General features: G+C 40.2%; 1 protein-coding gene across 1 annotated transcript in view; it reads left to right on the top strand.

Moving 5' to 3' along the window:
* Window positions 1–3053: 3053 nt before the first annotated feature.
* Window positions 3054–15997, top strand: part of LOC134487858 (protein-L-isoaspartate(D-aspartate) O-methyltransferase-like) — an 80988-nt gene continuing 68044 nt past the window's right edge. The window contains exon 1 of the mRNA XM_063289956.1: window positions 3054–3062. The gene's annotated coding sequence lies outside the window, so the exon portion shown is untranslated. The remainder of the gene's footprint in view (window positions 3063–15997) is intronic.

Genomic DNA, 15997 nt, shown 5'->3' with positions numbered 1-15997 from the left:
GGGGGAAAAGGATTATTTCCTCGATATGGTTAACATTCTCTCTGGGCTGCCCAGTAGTTGTGGTTGGTACCCACAAGGCAGAACTTCTGGCTTAGCAGGCTACAGTCTCACAGCTGCCCCAGCTGTTGCTTTGCTGTTATTTAATGGGAGCTGTCAATAGTAGCTCAGCAGGTAAACATCCCAGATCAGCTCCCCCATATTGTGTGAGGCTTTGATGCATACAAATTGAGTTGGAATTTTAAACCATAAGAATACTTAGGGCTAGGGAGGCACCTCTTAGTGCCAATGGACACCTTTGATTCTTTGAAAACATGCCATGGAAGTTCTCACAAAGGTTTGCCTTCAAGAGGGCAGTCATAAAATATCCATATAGAACCACAGATTCAAAAGGGGCCATTGAGGCCCCTGAATCCAGCTCTCTGCTCCATGCAGACAACACATGAGCTCTTCCCAGACAGATGGTTGTTCAGCCTCTGCTTGAACACATTCAATGAGGAGGAGGCTACCACCTCTTTGGGTAATTCATCCAATTGCCAAACTGCTCTTACTATAGGAAAGTGTGTTTTTCCCCCCGCTAACATTCAGTTGGCATCTGCTGACTTTTTACTGAGTTGGTGCTGCTGCATTTATCAGAAAGCAAACTAGATCATCCATTATAGTGTTCCAGAATATTCCTTGCTATTTCAGCTTTCTTTCATCATTTTTTCTCCAGTTGGTTGCAATTCCAACCTGTATCCCTACATTTTTTTTTTTTAAAAGCTAAGTTCAAACCTGCAATCTAATTAAAATTTAACATTTGAATGTTAGAGGCTGGTGCCTTGCTCTGCAGTCTGGCAGAGTCCCATTAATTTTTTTAATCTAAAAACCATAATGATTCATATATTAGGCAAAGGGAACCTGGCAGGCAACAAGAGAAGTATCCATGGACACCACATTGCTCACCCCTGACTTGGGATTTAATGGAATTCTGTGAAGCACGAAAGGGGATTAAGACACATTATTTCTGATTCCTATATTTTTAAAAAATGTTAAATGAAACCAAAGTGCTTAAACATAATAAATACAAAAATTAAAAAGTTGATTAGAAAAAAAAACAAAAAAGCAAAACAACAAGCAACTTTAAAGGCAATCTAGTCTTAGAAGAGTTGTTACTCCATAAATGCTTGGGTGAAAAGGCATGTCTGAAATTATTTTCCAAAAGAATACAGTGTAGGGGTTATCTCTCAGGAAACTGTTCCATGATTGAGGTGCTGCTGTCACCAAGAAGGGCATACTCCTGGCAACTCACAGTGAGTCAAACCTGTCACTAGGACTGTGAGCAAAGCCTTCCCAGCTGATCTTATTGGGGGAGGCATTTTTAAACTAACTGGGTCCTAAAGTGCTTAGAGCTTTACAGACTAAAGTCAACATCTTAAACTGGGCTTCATAATTCCTAAGCAGCCCATGCAGTCCTTTTAGGACTGTTTTGACATGATCCCCTTTAGCCACCCTACTTAACAATTGATAACTGTGTTCTAGCCTATCATGGTTAGATCCACATGGATTGCAGTAATCTAACTGAGTGATTATTAGGGTAAGTGAAGGCATCCTGTCCCTGTCCAGACGTGTGATAGCTGATGCACCAGCCAAAACTGGACATAGGGTTTCCTTCTTGCTAAAGCTTTATATGTACCTAGTAACAGATTACTATCAAGGAGAATTTCCAAACTACCTATTCCTTTAGAAGGAGTGATACCTTATCCAGAACAGGTTACCTTCAAAACACCCAGGCCTGAAAGCGCCTATCAACATCTATCTCTGTCTGAATTCACCTTCTCTCTATTTGAACCCTGATCACAGCCTCTAGGAAACTGTCAAGGAAAATATTTAAGCTAGCCTTTCCCGCATTAATGCTCCCCTAATTTTATCAGACTATAGCACCCAGAATTCCTTGCTAGCATGACCAACTGCTGAACTGTTTGAGAATTCTGGGAGTTGTAATCCAACACATCTAGAGGATCATGTTAATAAAGGTTGCTTTGCATTCACTGTTCTGTTTATTATATGTGGCTGAAGGAAAGGGAAGAGGAACTGAGCTATGAAAATAAATTCTGTCTAGAAAATAATTGTTTGAATGAGATGGCTAGCATCACAAAAATCTGTTACCATAGAAACTTCAAAAATTGTTCATTAAAAGCCATTATCCAAAAGCAAGGAACAAGATGAGAAAAAAGATGTTATTAGTGCAAATCACTCAATATAATCACTGATGCAGCTAGGAGTTTTCTTGGGGCTGGCACTCATAGTCCAGCAGTCAAGTGAATGCCCAAAAATTTCTTGTAGAGTGACAGATGATTGGTGTATCAGTTTTTAGGCATAAACACTGAGCTGGCATGGGCATGACCAAGGCTGACTTCACCTGATACAGGACCCTTGTATCTTGATTTTTAACATATTTTCAGACAAGCAGTGGCAGGCCAGATGTGTGCGTGTTACAAATGCTCAGTTAATTATTTTTAATTTTAAAATGTGATCTCCCACAACAAAATGGTGTTTACTCACAAGTGAATGTGTTTAGACACACATGTTGATGCTAAATCATCTCCATTTTAGTCCTGGAGTTGTTATTCAGTTGAATATAAAATGTGAAACTGGACATGCCCAGAGGATTCATTACATCAGGATAATATTCTTGCTATGGAAAGGAGTACTAAAGAGATTAAATAAAAATAAACTTTTTATTAAAATTGGCAAACCACTGTTTGTTCTAATATATTACAAATATGGTGGGAGGCAGAAAAAGAGAAATACCATCAGAACTGAAGTGATAAACACAACTGAAGACACCACCACCAGCCAGTAAAACCATTTAATCCAGGATCTAAAATTACATTCTGTCACCACTGACGAGAATTAAGTCATAATTTATGTTCCACTGATGTCAGCCCTTGAAAGTAGTCCAGACAAGAAGCACAAACCATGGTACCAACTCTACATTTATTATAAGGTTGCAGTAACAGAATCTTTCAAGGCTGAAAGCATTTCTCCCCTCCCTTAATTTTACTTTCCAGAAAACTAGCAGGGTCCCTTCTGAATCACTTCCCATGCCCCTTTTCCTTCTGTGAGCTGAAATACCTTTTGCACGATGGTTGTCTAGGCTGCAGCTCTTCCTCCTATCTCCCAAGGCCATTCCCACATACCATTACTTCTAATTTTGATGGAATCTGAGGGCAGCTGACAGTCTGGAGGGAAATCTGAGATGAATGTGATTAAAACAAATCCCATCTAGCTAAGTCCCTCTGCCACTGACCCATGTCCCTCTGTCAACACCAAATTATATTCCCATGAGATCATCATTCCACAATTCCTTCTGCTCCTGCCCTCCATTTACTGTAATATCCTGCACCCCAAGCAGTGGTCTGCTTTTCAAAATCAACTCTCCAGATTTGGTTATTTTGGTTTCATTGCTCAACCCAGTTCAATTAAGACTTCTAATGTGAATTATTCTGTTACACTGAAAAGGCATTGAGTCCAATTAAAAGGTACAGAACATAAACCACTGACTGATTATCACTATCGTCAATAGTGACAAACATGTTATACTGATATACAAGGTCTGAGGTAGATATCTATTGTTACACTTCTTCTGATGTATCTGGTATCTGTTGTTCAAGGACAGAGAACTAGAGCAGTCTTTTACTCATTGATGTCAACTTCTGATTTATCAGAGTGTGCCTTGGGGTTTTCCTACATCAAGTAAGAAAATAATGCACAGAAAATAATGGAGGCATTGAACTTGGGTTCTAGTGAGTAGTTGGTTTGGTTATGAAGTTTCAACGCTGTAAATCTTATGCTGCCTCATACTGCTACTCCTTTATTCAAATACCCAGAATTTATGCACAGAAACACCAGGGAATGAATACATCACAGTGACTTCCTGTTTTACAAGTGTTCACAAGGGACCGGTTCCCCTTTGCTAAATGTAACAAGTATATGAAGTATGAAAAGGGCAGAGAGCTCTATTTCTGAGCCGTCATCTGCTGTACAGCTCTCTTGCCAGTTTGTTCAAAATGGCATGAAATAACTTTTGGCCAAGACCTTGATTAGAAATAAAGGCACACATAACATGCAATTGATGCAGAAAAAACATGTAGGCTTTGGCTGCCTGAATGCCAGGTGACAGGGCCCAGGAAGCGTGTCTTTTCTGCCACAGTGCCTGCCCTATGGAATAGTCTCCCTCCAGATCAAGATGGCCCCGACTCTGCTAGCCTTTCATATGGCCCTAAAGACCTGGTCCTGTGCCCGGGCCTGGGGCCCCAAATATGTGAAGGGTCCTGTCTCCTGGTTGTGCTAATGGCTATTGATTGTGACATCTTCCTTGGCTGCTTTGTATTTCAATTTTTCTATTTATGATAGAAATTCGTTTTTAACTTATTTTAAGATTGTTCACTTCCCAGGGTCACTTGCTGAGATGGATGGCCATAAAAATTGAATAAATAAATAAATACTTTTGTGTGTTATACAACAAAACTTGTTATAGAACATACATAAGAAAGAAACTGAGAGGTATGCAAATAAGCTAGAGGAGGAAAAATGTTTATCCTGAATCTTGATGAGCACAACAATGTTCACAATGGTTGCATCCTATTGTCTGTGTGCCAACAAAATGACAGGTCTTTTCTTTGCTAATGCAATTAATACATGCACACTTCGCTAATCATTTACAAGAAATAGCATAAAAGCTGTAACAAACCATCAAAAGAATCTCAGATGCCTAGTATATACCTTTGTGATAAGTAATGCTGCAGGTAAAAATAAAAAGAAATGTAGAAGAAAACAAAGATGTTTTCAAACTAATGGCAAAGGCCTCAATGTTGATTTAATGTGTCTTATCAAAGTCTTTGATGTTTCAGAAAGAAAAGGTAAAATAATAGACATTGCAGAGTAAATTTACAATAACCACTTTTCAGTAGCTCTTCTGAAGAAAGCAGAAAGAACCAAATTAACTCTCCCACAAGATGCCTGATAGAACATATCCTGAAGTGTTTTATCAAGAATTGGCCTATTCTGATAGCAGTTTGTGAAAGTCAAAAAGAAATAGTTGGTTCTGTTAGGGCTAAAGTTCTCAAGATTAAAGATAAAACACTGAACCTTTAATATGTCATAAAATTGTTTTAAGACTCACATTAATGAGGATATTCCTTAAACTGGCATCAGCTTTATTTCAGACTTGTACTGCTTTATTGAATAACAGAAGGTCTTCCAGCTGAACTTGCAACGAGGTCCAAGTACTGGTTCTGAATCATTTTCAAAGCATGTACCACCCTAAATAACCATCCTAAAGTCTATTTCTGGGGCCCTGAACAGAGGAATAATGGGCAATTTCTGAAGCTGTCAAAAGTAGGAAAGAACAGAGTGTAAGGAACTGAAAGAAATGGGCAATGCCAGACTAAATTTAAAAAACCCAAATGAAAAAAAGTATTGTCTCCAGCTCATTTTCTTGCCAATGTGATCACTATTCTTTACTGGAGAAGACCTTAACTTCAAACAGTGCTGTGTATGACATGGATATCCCATAGTCATCCTTATGTAGCATCCACTACTACAAATTTCAGGGCAGAGTGATCTTTTCCAGAAATATATGTTTGCTGATGCTGTTCTAAAGAAAGTCACAACAGTGAGCTTGTAAAAGTCTCTTAAATATTTGGATTCAGAGATCACTGAAAAAAATAACCATACTCTTAACATTAATACCTTCTGCTCATGCAGAAAGAGTATTTTCGTCTTTTGAAGTAATTCTTTCAAAACTGAGAAATAATTTGCCAACAGTTATAATAAAGAGAAAGGTGTGTCTTTCTTTGCCAGACTTTGAAAAAAGACCCTGTTCAATATAGAATTATTTTACATTTTTTAAAAGAAACATGTTTATTATAAAACAGTTAATTCCAAAATTCATGTTCTTGTTTTTGAATAATGTATTAATATAATATGCTTTGCATTGTTTCTTGGAGAAAGCTTGTGAGAACAAACAAAATGAGTGATACAACTGAAAATCTTTTGGTGGTTTTCTCCTCACCTATTATGGCAAAAACATCCCTTAAGACTTAATGGAACTGGGCCTGATTTTGCTGCTAATACCAACTGTGTATCTTCTTCCGTGGTACAAAGATCATTACTCCATTTTTAAGGAGAATTAATCTGAAACAAATTGTAACTGAATAATTTATATCTGTTCCTTCCAAAATTGAAATCTATATCTCTGAGTTTCTGAAGGTAAGTATTGGATTATAGCAAACCACAAGACTCCCTGTTATTAGAAATTGTAATCGTAGAATCTTCCTGAGTAGTGATTTAAATCAAACTCACTATGCTTATTTTCAAACTGCGTGTGAAGATACAGAGTCTGAGGCCCATGGGTCTCATCCTGCAGCCTAAGGAGCCTTCTCAACCTTGGCAGCTTGAAGATGTGTGGACTTCAACTCCCAGAATTCCCCAGCCAGCCTTGCTGGCTGGGGAATTCTGGGAGTTGAAGTCCACACATCTTCAAGCTGCCAAGGTTGAGAAACAGTGGTCTAGAGGTTTAAGCCATCCCCCTGGGCTTGACGGTCCTCCCCTTTCCCCTACAGGTGTGGGCATGCCAACTGGAGAGAGGGCACCAACACTCATGCAGAGGAAGCATAACTCTCCAGTGCAGCGTTAGCATTCAAACACATCCATTATGTCTATCTGCTTGTTCCTCCCCCCCACGTACTGGTTTCTATAGCAACAGGTTACTAATGCCAGTTCCTACCTGAATATAATAATAATAATAATAATACACCTACTTTCTATTTTCTGAGATTAAGAGAGATGATTCTGGACAATATGATGCTTCTGGCATTGGATCAATACATCATTACGCTCAACACTGCTCCTGCCTGGGGGGAGGGACAGGGTGGGGGGGGGCATTTGCTTTTGCATTATTTTGAAGTATAATCAGAATAAAACATGAGTGATAAACACCTTTACTTCAAAAAGCACTGGTCCTGCCCTTCCTTTCTAAGCATGGCTCCCTCCCCAGCCATTACCTTTTTCTGACTTGCTCAAAAAAAAAAAATTCAGAAGCATCCAAGATGAGAAATTGATGGGCCAATGACAATTTCTTACTCCCCTTCTGCTTCTGGAATCTCATGAGCTCCCGAAAAATGCTCAGAAGAAGCTAGCATAAGGGTCTAAATCAGTGTTTCTCAACCTTGGCAACTTTAAGACGTGATAGTAGAGAATCACTTCTGTCCATCCACAAGACAGAAATCCTGCCTCTGAAACCAAACCAGGTAATACAGAAAAAGGGTGTAGTTTGGACTGCAGTTTGCCTCATGTGCACCTCCTTTATCCCACCCAAACTGACATCTCTGTCTGAATACAGCCAGCTTGGCTGCATCCTCCATTGCTGGGAACAGAAGGTTGGCCTTTGGACTCCTTATTTTGTGCTATCCAATCCTCAGCCTTGAGGGATACTACATAACACGAAAGAAAAGTCTCTGGTAACTGAATCTCCATTAGCATTACCAACCACATTAGACATGAATACCAAGCATTGCTAAAAGCCATATTTCATGTTTCCATGGAACTGGGAATCACCAGCAAAGAATTCAAAAGGCTCTTGATGCAATTGTTTCTTAAAGAAAAGAAACTCCATCCCAAAGTCTGGTGTGGGAGACTAAAAAGTGAGTAAAATGAACTGTAAATTAGGGTGTTCAGACCTTCATCAGTGTATTTTAGAAAGAAGATACATAATCAAAGCCAGTGAGATCTTCCCATCAGCCTTCTTGTTCTAATGAACAATAGCTATTATAGCACTCAGCTAACAGGATAAAAAATCCCCCACAAGGCATTAAGGTGCCCACTGGAGTAATTTTATCAGCATGCCACCCAGTTATATATTTCATAGGCCTCAAAGAAGATGTAAAATCTACTTCTTTGGGAACTAATCATTAGCTTATATCTTGCTTCTTCTCTACCTGCTCCTATACTACATTCAGGATACCTGAACATGCCTTATCCTTGAAAACTGCATTACGTCCTTGTTTAGTCTGTACTGATACTCTGATAGTTTGGAAAGCAAGATGAGAACTTATGGTGGACACCCATTGCTGAAGGCCTGAGACTGAGAGAACATGTATAGTTTTCCTGGCTGAAACTCCTTTCTTACAATGCAGGACTGGAAGAAGGAGAGGGTTTGCATGCTCATATAAACCACTCAGAAATGTTTGATGTGTCATATGAGAGAACCTAATGAAATAACTAGGTGATGTATGCCAAGTGTGAGTAGCCTGAGTCTCTCCAGACGTTTTTGAGCAACCCTCAGCCCCAGCCAGCTTGGCCAATGGGAAGAGCTGCTGAGAATTACAGTCCTGCAACATCTAGTTCCCTCTCTTCAAGATGTAATTTAGGCAGAAGTGAGACTTTCTTCTATGTATTTCTTAATAAATCTATCTCTTACTTCAAATAAACCAATTGGAGGGCAGGAAGGGCTCTTTCTCAGTTGATATTTTGGCCTCGTGGTATACCCTTCCCTTAGAATTACAGAAGAAGGAGGAGGAGGAGGAGGAGGAGAGGAGGAGGAGGAGGAGGAGAAGAAGAAGAGGAGGAGGAGGAGGAGGAGGAGGAGGAGGATCTGCCCTATCTAATGTTCAGGAAGCTACTGAAAAGAGAACATTTCCAAAGAGTATTTGGTTGAATAATCTGTTATTGCCATCTTTAATTTGTTTCACTTGGAATTTGTCATGAGTACTGATGGTGAGCAGGAGGGGGCCACTATCCAGGGGGAAAAACACATGCGTTTTCCCTCCTGGATAGGGGCCCCCTCCTGCTCACCATCAGTACTCATGACAGAATTACTTATATTGATGTAATAGTTGGCATTATTTTATTTGGCTCTGTTATTATTTATTTTATCACTGATACAATTTATCCTTGTATTATTATAATTTTGATCAGTTATTGGTTGTTTTAAAGTATTTATATTTACCATAGACATAACTTTTACAGAAGTTCTTGTCAATTATTTTATAAACCACCATTGAGTCTACATTGATTCAACAGTATACAGTAGAACAATCATAATAAATGTAATGAATTTCTGTTAGCATTCATTAATAGTGGGGCTAAGCCCATATTTTGTTCTGCTACTTAATTATACTGTATTTTTTTTGGCTCTCAGCTTATGCTCAGGAGCACATATTCTAACAAGGGCTGCTGCTGAATCCAAATAAACAAGTTCATATTTATGTATAAGGAAAAGGAGCAAAAGATCTCAGCTGCTTCCAGGCAGGGGGCTTGTAATGCACTCAGTCATTGTACAACTCTTCAGGTTTGGGACTTGCCCCTACATTCTTATCTTCTTTGATTTTGCACATAAAAAGCAGGCATTGTCATGGCTGCCATCTTGACTTTTTTGACCCTTCCCTGTGGACACCCCTGATGCCCCCAGAATGCCCAGCCAGGTCACGGCCTCCAGTTTACCATGGAACTGTCAATAAAAGTAGTTCAGCCCCATTGACACCTGCCAGTTTTTCCTGCCAATAGCTGATGGCACCCAACAGACAGATGGTTCTCCTCTGTTGAAGGCAGCAAGAAATCAGCAATCTTGAGCAGGAATGCAGATGGGAATTTTTACAGCAGGAAATCTGCCACCTGCAATTACATTTGCTGGAATGAAGGAAGCTCTCCCTTTCCTCCTAACAGTCTGGGAGGGAGAGGAAATGAATGTATGGCTCTGTCACCTGACGTAACACTTAGGGCTAAAACCCTTGACCGTCCAAGTCTTAGAATGCGTTGGCACTAGGCAGGGAATAAGCCTAGCTGCTGTCCTAGTTTCTGAATACACATCCGAGGCTTCTGGTTTTGGGGCAATTACGATAGGCCAGCTCTTGTATAATTCAAACGGAGGGTTATTAAGTACTATAGTAGGATTAGCCACTAAGCTAAAATCTGAGTGCTTGGATGTCTGAGTGCTCTGATAAGTCCAAAGCTCTGCCACCAACAGCAGACTGAAAGAAAGGAAGAAGCACAACTTGCTGTCCCTTGTTTATTATCCTTTGCAACCCAACTGAATTTGCAAAGAAATGACATAAACGGGCTTGGAACTCTGTCTTTCCATCCATCTGTGTATTTGTCCATCAGCAGGATAACTCTCTGAAAACGTAAGAGAGCAGGACCAAATTTGCTGCAAGGGAAAAAGTTGGCAAAAGAAAGATGAAGTTTGACAATGGACCAGATCCAGCTTGAAGCTGTGGAAAAAAACATTTCAGGAAAAAAAAGTCCCAATGCATCCCTAGGGGAGAGGCACTTGGAAAGTTCATGACTGTTCCAGTCACCTCTCCCTCCTGGTCGTGTGACCCAGCTGGGGTGTAGACAGCTTGCCCTGTGTATGAGCACAGACACACAGAGACAAAACACAAGATGAAAACAGAAGCACACAGAGAAAGACAAAGAAACATATATTACTCGTTACACAGAAGAAAATGAGGAGTCCTTGGTGCTCTCTGAGCCTTGTTGTTTTATTGCAGACGTTTCATTGCCAGACTAGGCAACATCTTCAGTGCAAAGGATGAGTGCAAAGAAACCTTTGCATCTTCAGTGCAAAGAAAATGAGGATGCCTCCAGCAGCCACTCCTGGTAAAAGTGTTGGAAAGAACTCCAGAAGCCATGTTCTGCAAGCTTTCCCTACCTTGATGGTCTTCCTGGATTACCAGTTGATATCACCAGCCAAGCACTTGCTCCTTCCTAGTGTAAAACTTACAGGTTTATCAGATACTTGCAAGGTAAATAGCAATCTGAGGAAAGGTGGATTTCAATTCAGAAAATGGGTGTGAGGAAAATACATTTGATAAAAGCAAGAACACTTAATACAGCACAATGTTTCTCAACCTTGGCAGCTTGAAGATGTGCGGACTTCAACTCCCAGAATTTCCCAGCCAGCATGCTGGCTGGGGAATTCTGGAAGTTGAAGTCCGCACATCTTCAAGTTGCCAAGGTTGAGAAACACTGACTTAATACCAACAACTGCGCCTACCTCCACCCCATTAGGTCCCACAGGCTCAGTGGAATAGCCAGGTTTTAAGAGAGTTCCCCAAGGCTGTGAGACTTGGGGCCTTGGAAGGCAAGCATTCCAGAGTGTGGGGTCAGCCAGAGAAGGCATATCACCAGCCCCCCAGTTCCTTTACTTCATGTGGAATGGACAGTCCCTTGTAACTCTCCCTGCAGAAATGTGTGGGGTGGGCAAAATCTTGCTGGGAGAGATGGTTCTGTAGGTATCTAAAATCAAAGCCATAATTTACACTATTACTGTTGTTTTTAAATTGTGTGTTCTTGTTGTTTTAACCAGGACTTGTTCCAGATCTATTTTTGATAACATGGCATTATAGAAATTTGGGAAAAAAACAAAACAAAAACAAAACTAAAGAAATATTTCATAGCCTCACCTCCCCCAACAATTATTTCTGCAGATGCTTTGAGACCATCAGTCTAGAAACATTCCAGGGAAGTTGTGGGTGGCAATGTTATAGATATCTTCAAATAATCAAGAGTAAGCGAGTAATTTGAGTTGTATCTCTGTAATAATGAGTCTATTTTTAAAGAAAAAAAATCACTTTGCAATAATGCTGCTGATTGCTTATAGAGGCACAGTTCTGAAAAGCTAGACCTTGTGAGTAATTGACCAGCTCAAACCAATCAGTTCTTGTTTTCCCTTGCACATCAAAGGACATCTGGTTTTGCTATATTTGTTTTGCTGAGGACAGTGATCTTCCCAGATGATTCTTTGCTATCTCCTGCTGAAGTACCTTAGGGCAATATCTAACCCAACCAGAAGAACCGTATTAAAAACATTAATTAGAAAACAATAAAAACAGAAGCAGCAATAAAAATAACAGATACAGACTTGTTGGCAGAACACCAAAACCTTACATCAACAACTCAAAGATCCCAACTGCTCTTTGAAACCAAGAATTACACTCTTTTACTAGGTGCCACCCAAAGAATAGAGCAAAGGAACAGATTGAAATCCCCCCAGGTGTCTGTTCCAGGGCTTTGTCATTGCCATGGAAAAGGCTCTGTATTAGATGACCCCTCCTATCACAGAACGGAACCAAACCTTGGGTCTCTGATACAGAATTTAATGAATGAATGGAATCTTTTGGGGAAAAGAAAACTTTAAACAACCCTGGGCCCAGCCCACTTCTCTCTTATTCTTGACTTCATTACTGTATTTAGGAAACCTTCCGGTCTCCAGCACTGTCTTCAAGCAAACCAGATGATCTCTCCAGTCCTTTCCAACTCTATGATTCCATGAAGTATTTTCACCTAAGTGATTCCTGGATTCACTTAGGAGAAGTGAAGAGAGGGAGCAAGCCATGCAGTTAGTGCTAAGGGTCCTAGTCCAAGGGACCTTCCAAAAAACAAGATATTTTTTGCATTATGCTCGCAACAAATTAATATTCTCTCTTTCTACATGTTACTTCCTGTGATGGCAGTACCCCAGGGCAGGCAGAACTTCCATTATTTTCCTTTGTCATTCTCCTCAACAGGATGAGTTCTGAGAGGCAAGGCTTAGCTCACAGATCAGTAAGTCTACTTTGACTTTCTTTAGGATTTAGCAGATGAGTGAGAGATGCCTTTTTATCTTGGCATTAAAAAATGAATCCTAGGAAAGCAAATTTTCTCTCCTCCACATGAAAACGTGCTTTTAAATGCTTTCAGGGGAAGAACAAGGTGCTAGCAGCTAAATGCAGGTTGTTGAGTGCATTATTTTCAGACATATCGTCTGCCGCTGATTCTACTTTTAGCTGCCAAAATAAGGCATTGATTCATTCTGTCAGGGAAGAGCCACCAGGGCAAGCAGGCAATCAAGGCCACATCTTGACTTTTTTTTAGCCAATCTTGTGAATGGTCTTGATAAGCCCTATGGGAGTGAATAGAAGGGAGAGCAAAACATTCCCTTCCACAACTTCTTACATCTTAGAAATCTTTTCTGGTGATTGTGCTGAAGAAGGCTATCTTAAAATTGCAAGAGGGGAGGAAAAGAAAAGGACAACACAAAATTAGTTCCCCTAAACATCAAGTCACTATTAGAAAGTACAGTTCGTCCTGAATAATACTAAATTATACATAGTATTATAGGGTTGGCTCTCTTATTATAGGAAGAGGGAGAGAGAGTAAAAAAGAAAAATCTCCCCCATATGGGCTGAAAACTCCCTTCCTTCAGTGATACCATCCCTCCAGTCATTTAAAAAGCCCACCCTGGAAAGATTGCTTGATTGGGGTTCTTCTGACATCATCCTGTCAATGCCTAAGGAAATTTAGTCTATGGTAGCCTTTGACAACATAGACCTTTTCAGAACTTGTTCTTGTAGATATTTTAGCAATAATCAGGGGTGTTTATCTAGCCAGTTCTGTCTGGCTCATGAGAACTAGTTGATGTTGATCTTTTTTCTAGCACAGGACATCTCTTTGCTTACCTTAAGTGAAATATGGCAGACAGGACAGGACATTCAGAAAGATGAAGGGGCACCACCCTGACAAAGATGCCTGATGATGCCCATCCAGAAGCCTACCTCTCCCAGTAAAGTGGAGAGTCAAACAGGAGGAAGGGTGATTTCCACACACTACAGAAGGACATGTCTCAGCACATTGGTCCCCTCAGTCCCACCTCCTACTTTTCAGCTTGCCCCACCCCTTACTTGTTTAAGAACAAGCTGCTGTTGAAACTGACATCCCTTGGAACAGCATGGAAATGGTTAGCCCTTGCCTTCTCTTGGGATGCTTTTACAACTTCCCAAACTAGTCTAAAACCCTGGAATTTCCTGGTGCTTCCTCTTCCAAATAGCACCAAGATTCCATTTCAAGTTTTTTCATGAACAAAATTATATACTTTCTTATCCAGATTGAACTGTTCTGACAATTGTGCATAGTTAAACCAGTGACAAGTATAACCTTCCAATTCTAGTTTTTCCCTTGTTTTAAGTTTAGGTATCCCTTCTTCAAAGTTCAGCAAATCTTCATTATCTCAGCCAGTGTGGTTTACCTGTCATCTCTCTTCTGAAAAAAGCTTCTTGCTTTTTTGTTTACATATTCCTGCACCGTTTTAGCCTTTCTTGTTTCTCTTTTAGACTTGTATTCTATCGGTCTTATATTCTGCATTATGTGTCTTAATTACATGCTGAAAAATTAATAATAAATTTTAAAAAACAAATAGCGCCAAGATTTGACCTTGCTACGTTTTTTGCAAGACCAGCCAAGGTTGCCTAGGGGCATTGTCTACTGTGACTAGCTGTGGCACAGGTTTTTGCTGACAGGCTGCCATTCAGTTGCTCACATATCTGTAGAAGTCTCCTTGGAGTCTTCACAGCTTCATCCCTCAAAATGGAACTTCCATATCACACCTTTTCCTCTCCCCTTGGAACTAACTCAAGACCCAGCCCTCTACGAGAGCAGGAATAAGCAGGTGCATCAGGTGGAGTTGCTTGCCAAGCACGGGGCTCCAGATGACTTTAGTGCCATTTCTTTGTCATTAAAACAAAAAATAATAAAGCCCACAGAGACGCAGTCGGTGATTTCAGTTCTTAGCTAAAATGAAAGCAATGTTCCCAGCCAGGATTATTTCTTTTTAAACAATGTCAATATGCAGCAGCAATTTGTTCTGTAAGAAAGAAGAAAGAAAGAAAGAAAGAAAGAAAGAAAGAAAGAAAGAAAGAAAGAAAGAAAGAAAGAAAGAAAGAAAGAAAGAAAGAGAGAGAGAGAGAGGGAGGGAGGGAGGGAGGGAGGGAGGGAAGGAAGGAAGGAAGGAAGGAAAAGAAGGAAAGGAAGGAAGGAAGGAAGGAAAGGAAGAAGCTGCACTTGCAGATGCAGAGGGTTATCTCTGGCCCAAAACAAAGCAATTTAACAAACGGAAAAGCTGTTAAGCAACAGACATGGCTTGTTCCTGCTGCCTGACTAGTTCTCACTTAATGGCACATTCCTCTGGGTACATATCAATTTCTGCTACATCTAAGGGTTTCTGGTGGATCTGACAACAAATCCATCTGTTTGAACCTGGATCCACCAGTCATGGAGAAAGTGTTGTTGCTGATAGTAATGGTGGAGATTTATCACAAGCTGGGAATTATGGGAACTGATATAGCTCTGGAGAGTACAACTTGTGCTCTGTGGCTGCATCATGTGTTGCCTAAACTCTCAAACCTATCTATAGCACATAGCCTAAGGATGCCGAATACAACATGTGCTGCCAAACACTTCCGTTATGATCTCGTAGAAAAAACGCAGCCTGATGATAGCCTTCAGCAGGGAGATCAAAACATTAATTTTATACTGAGAAATGACCAGCTTCAGACTGGCTGTCGAGGCTTAGCTTTTAATTATTCAAAATCATGTTATTGTATGCAGTCTATAATTTTCATACACAAACACGCATACACCAACTGGAAGTTTTCATCTGAATGCAGCTCCAGCATTGAATGAAATCACGCTGGCACTCATTAAAATGGCCAACTGCTATCAGCCATGCTTTGCAGTCACCTTGTGTTTCCCACAGCCAAAATTCAGTTTGGTGCTTCCCAAACAAGCATCCTTCAGTTATGATGAATTATGATTCCCATCACCCCTTGATAACAGGCCCTGATGATGGGCACTGAAGTTTGACATAGACCCATCAGATTGGGGAGTGACAGTGTAATATATTATTGATGTCTGCTCCTATACTGATCCCTCCAGTGTCTGGAAAAGAAACAGAAATAGTGTCCCTGCAATTGTTAAAATGCACGTACTCTTAATAACTGTACTTATTACAGGACATGGGGAAAATCTATCTATGTGGTCACTAAGAATCAACAAGACTTGATGGCAGGTAATCAATCAATCAATCAATTATAGGGTCCAGGGATAATTTGATATAAACTTACAACTTGGGCCTTCTCTTATACATATATGCCACAATTATTTCATCCTATGCATATGATCTCATCAGTGATGAAAGCAAATG

This window comes from Candoia aspera, chromosome 1 (genome assembly GCF_035149785.1).
Source record: "Candoia aspera isolate rCanAsp1 chromosome 1, rCanAsp1.hap2, whole genome shotgun sequence".
Lineage (NCBI taxonomy): Eukaryota > Metazoa > Chordata > Lepidosauria > Squamata > Boidae > Candoia > Candoia aspera.
This window is presented reverse-complemented; position numbering and strand designations above follow the sequence as displayed.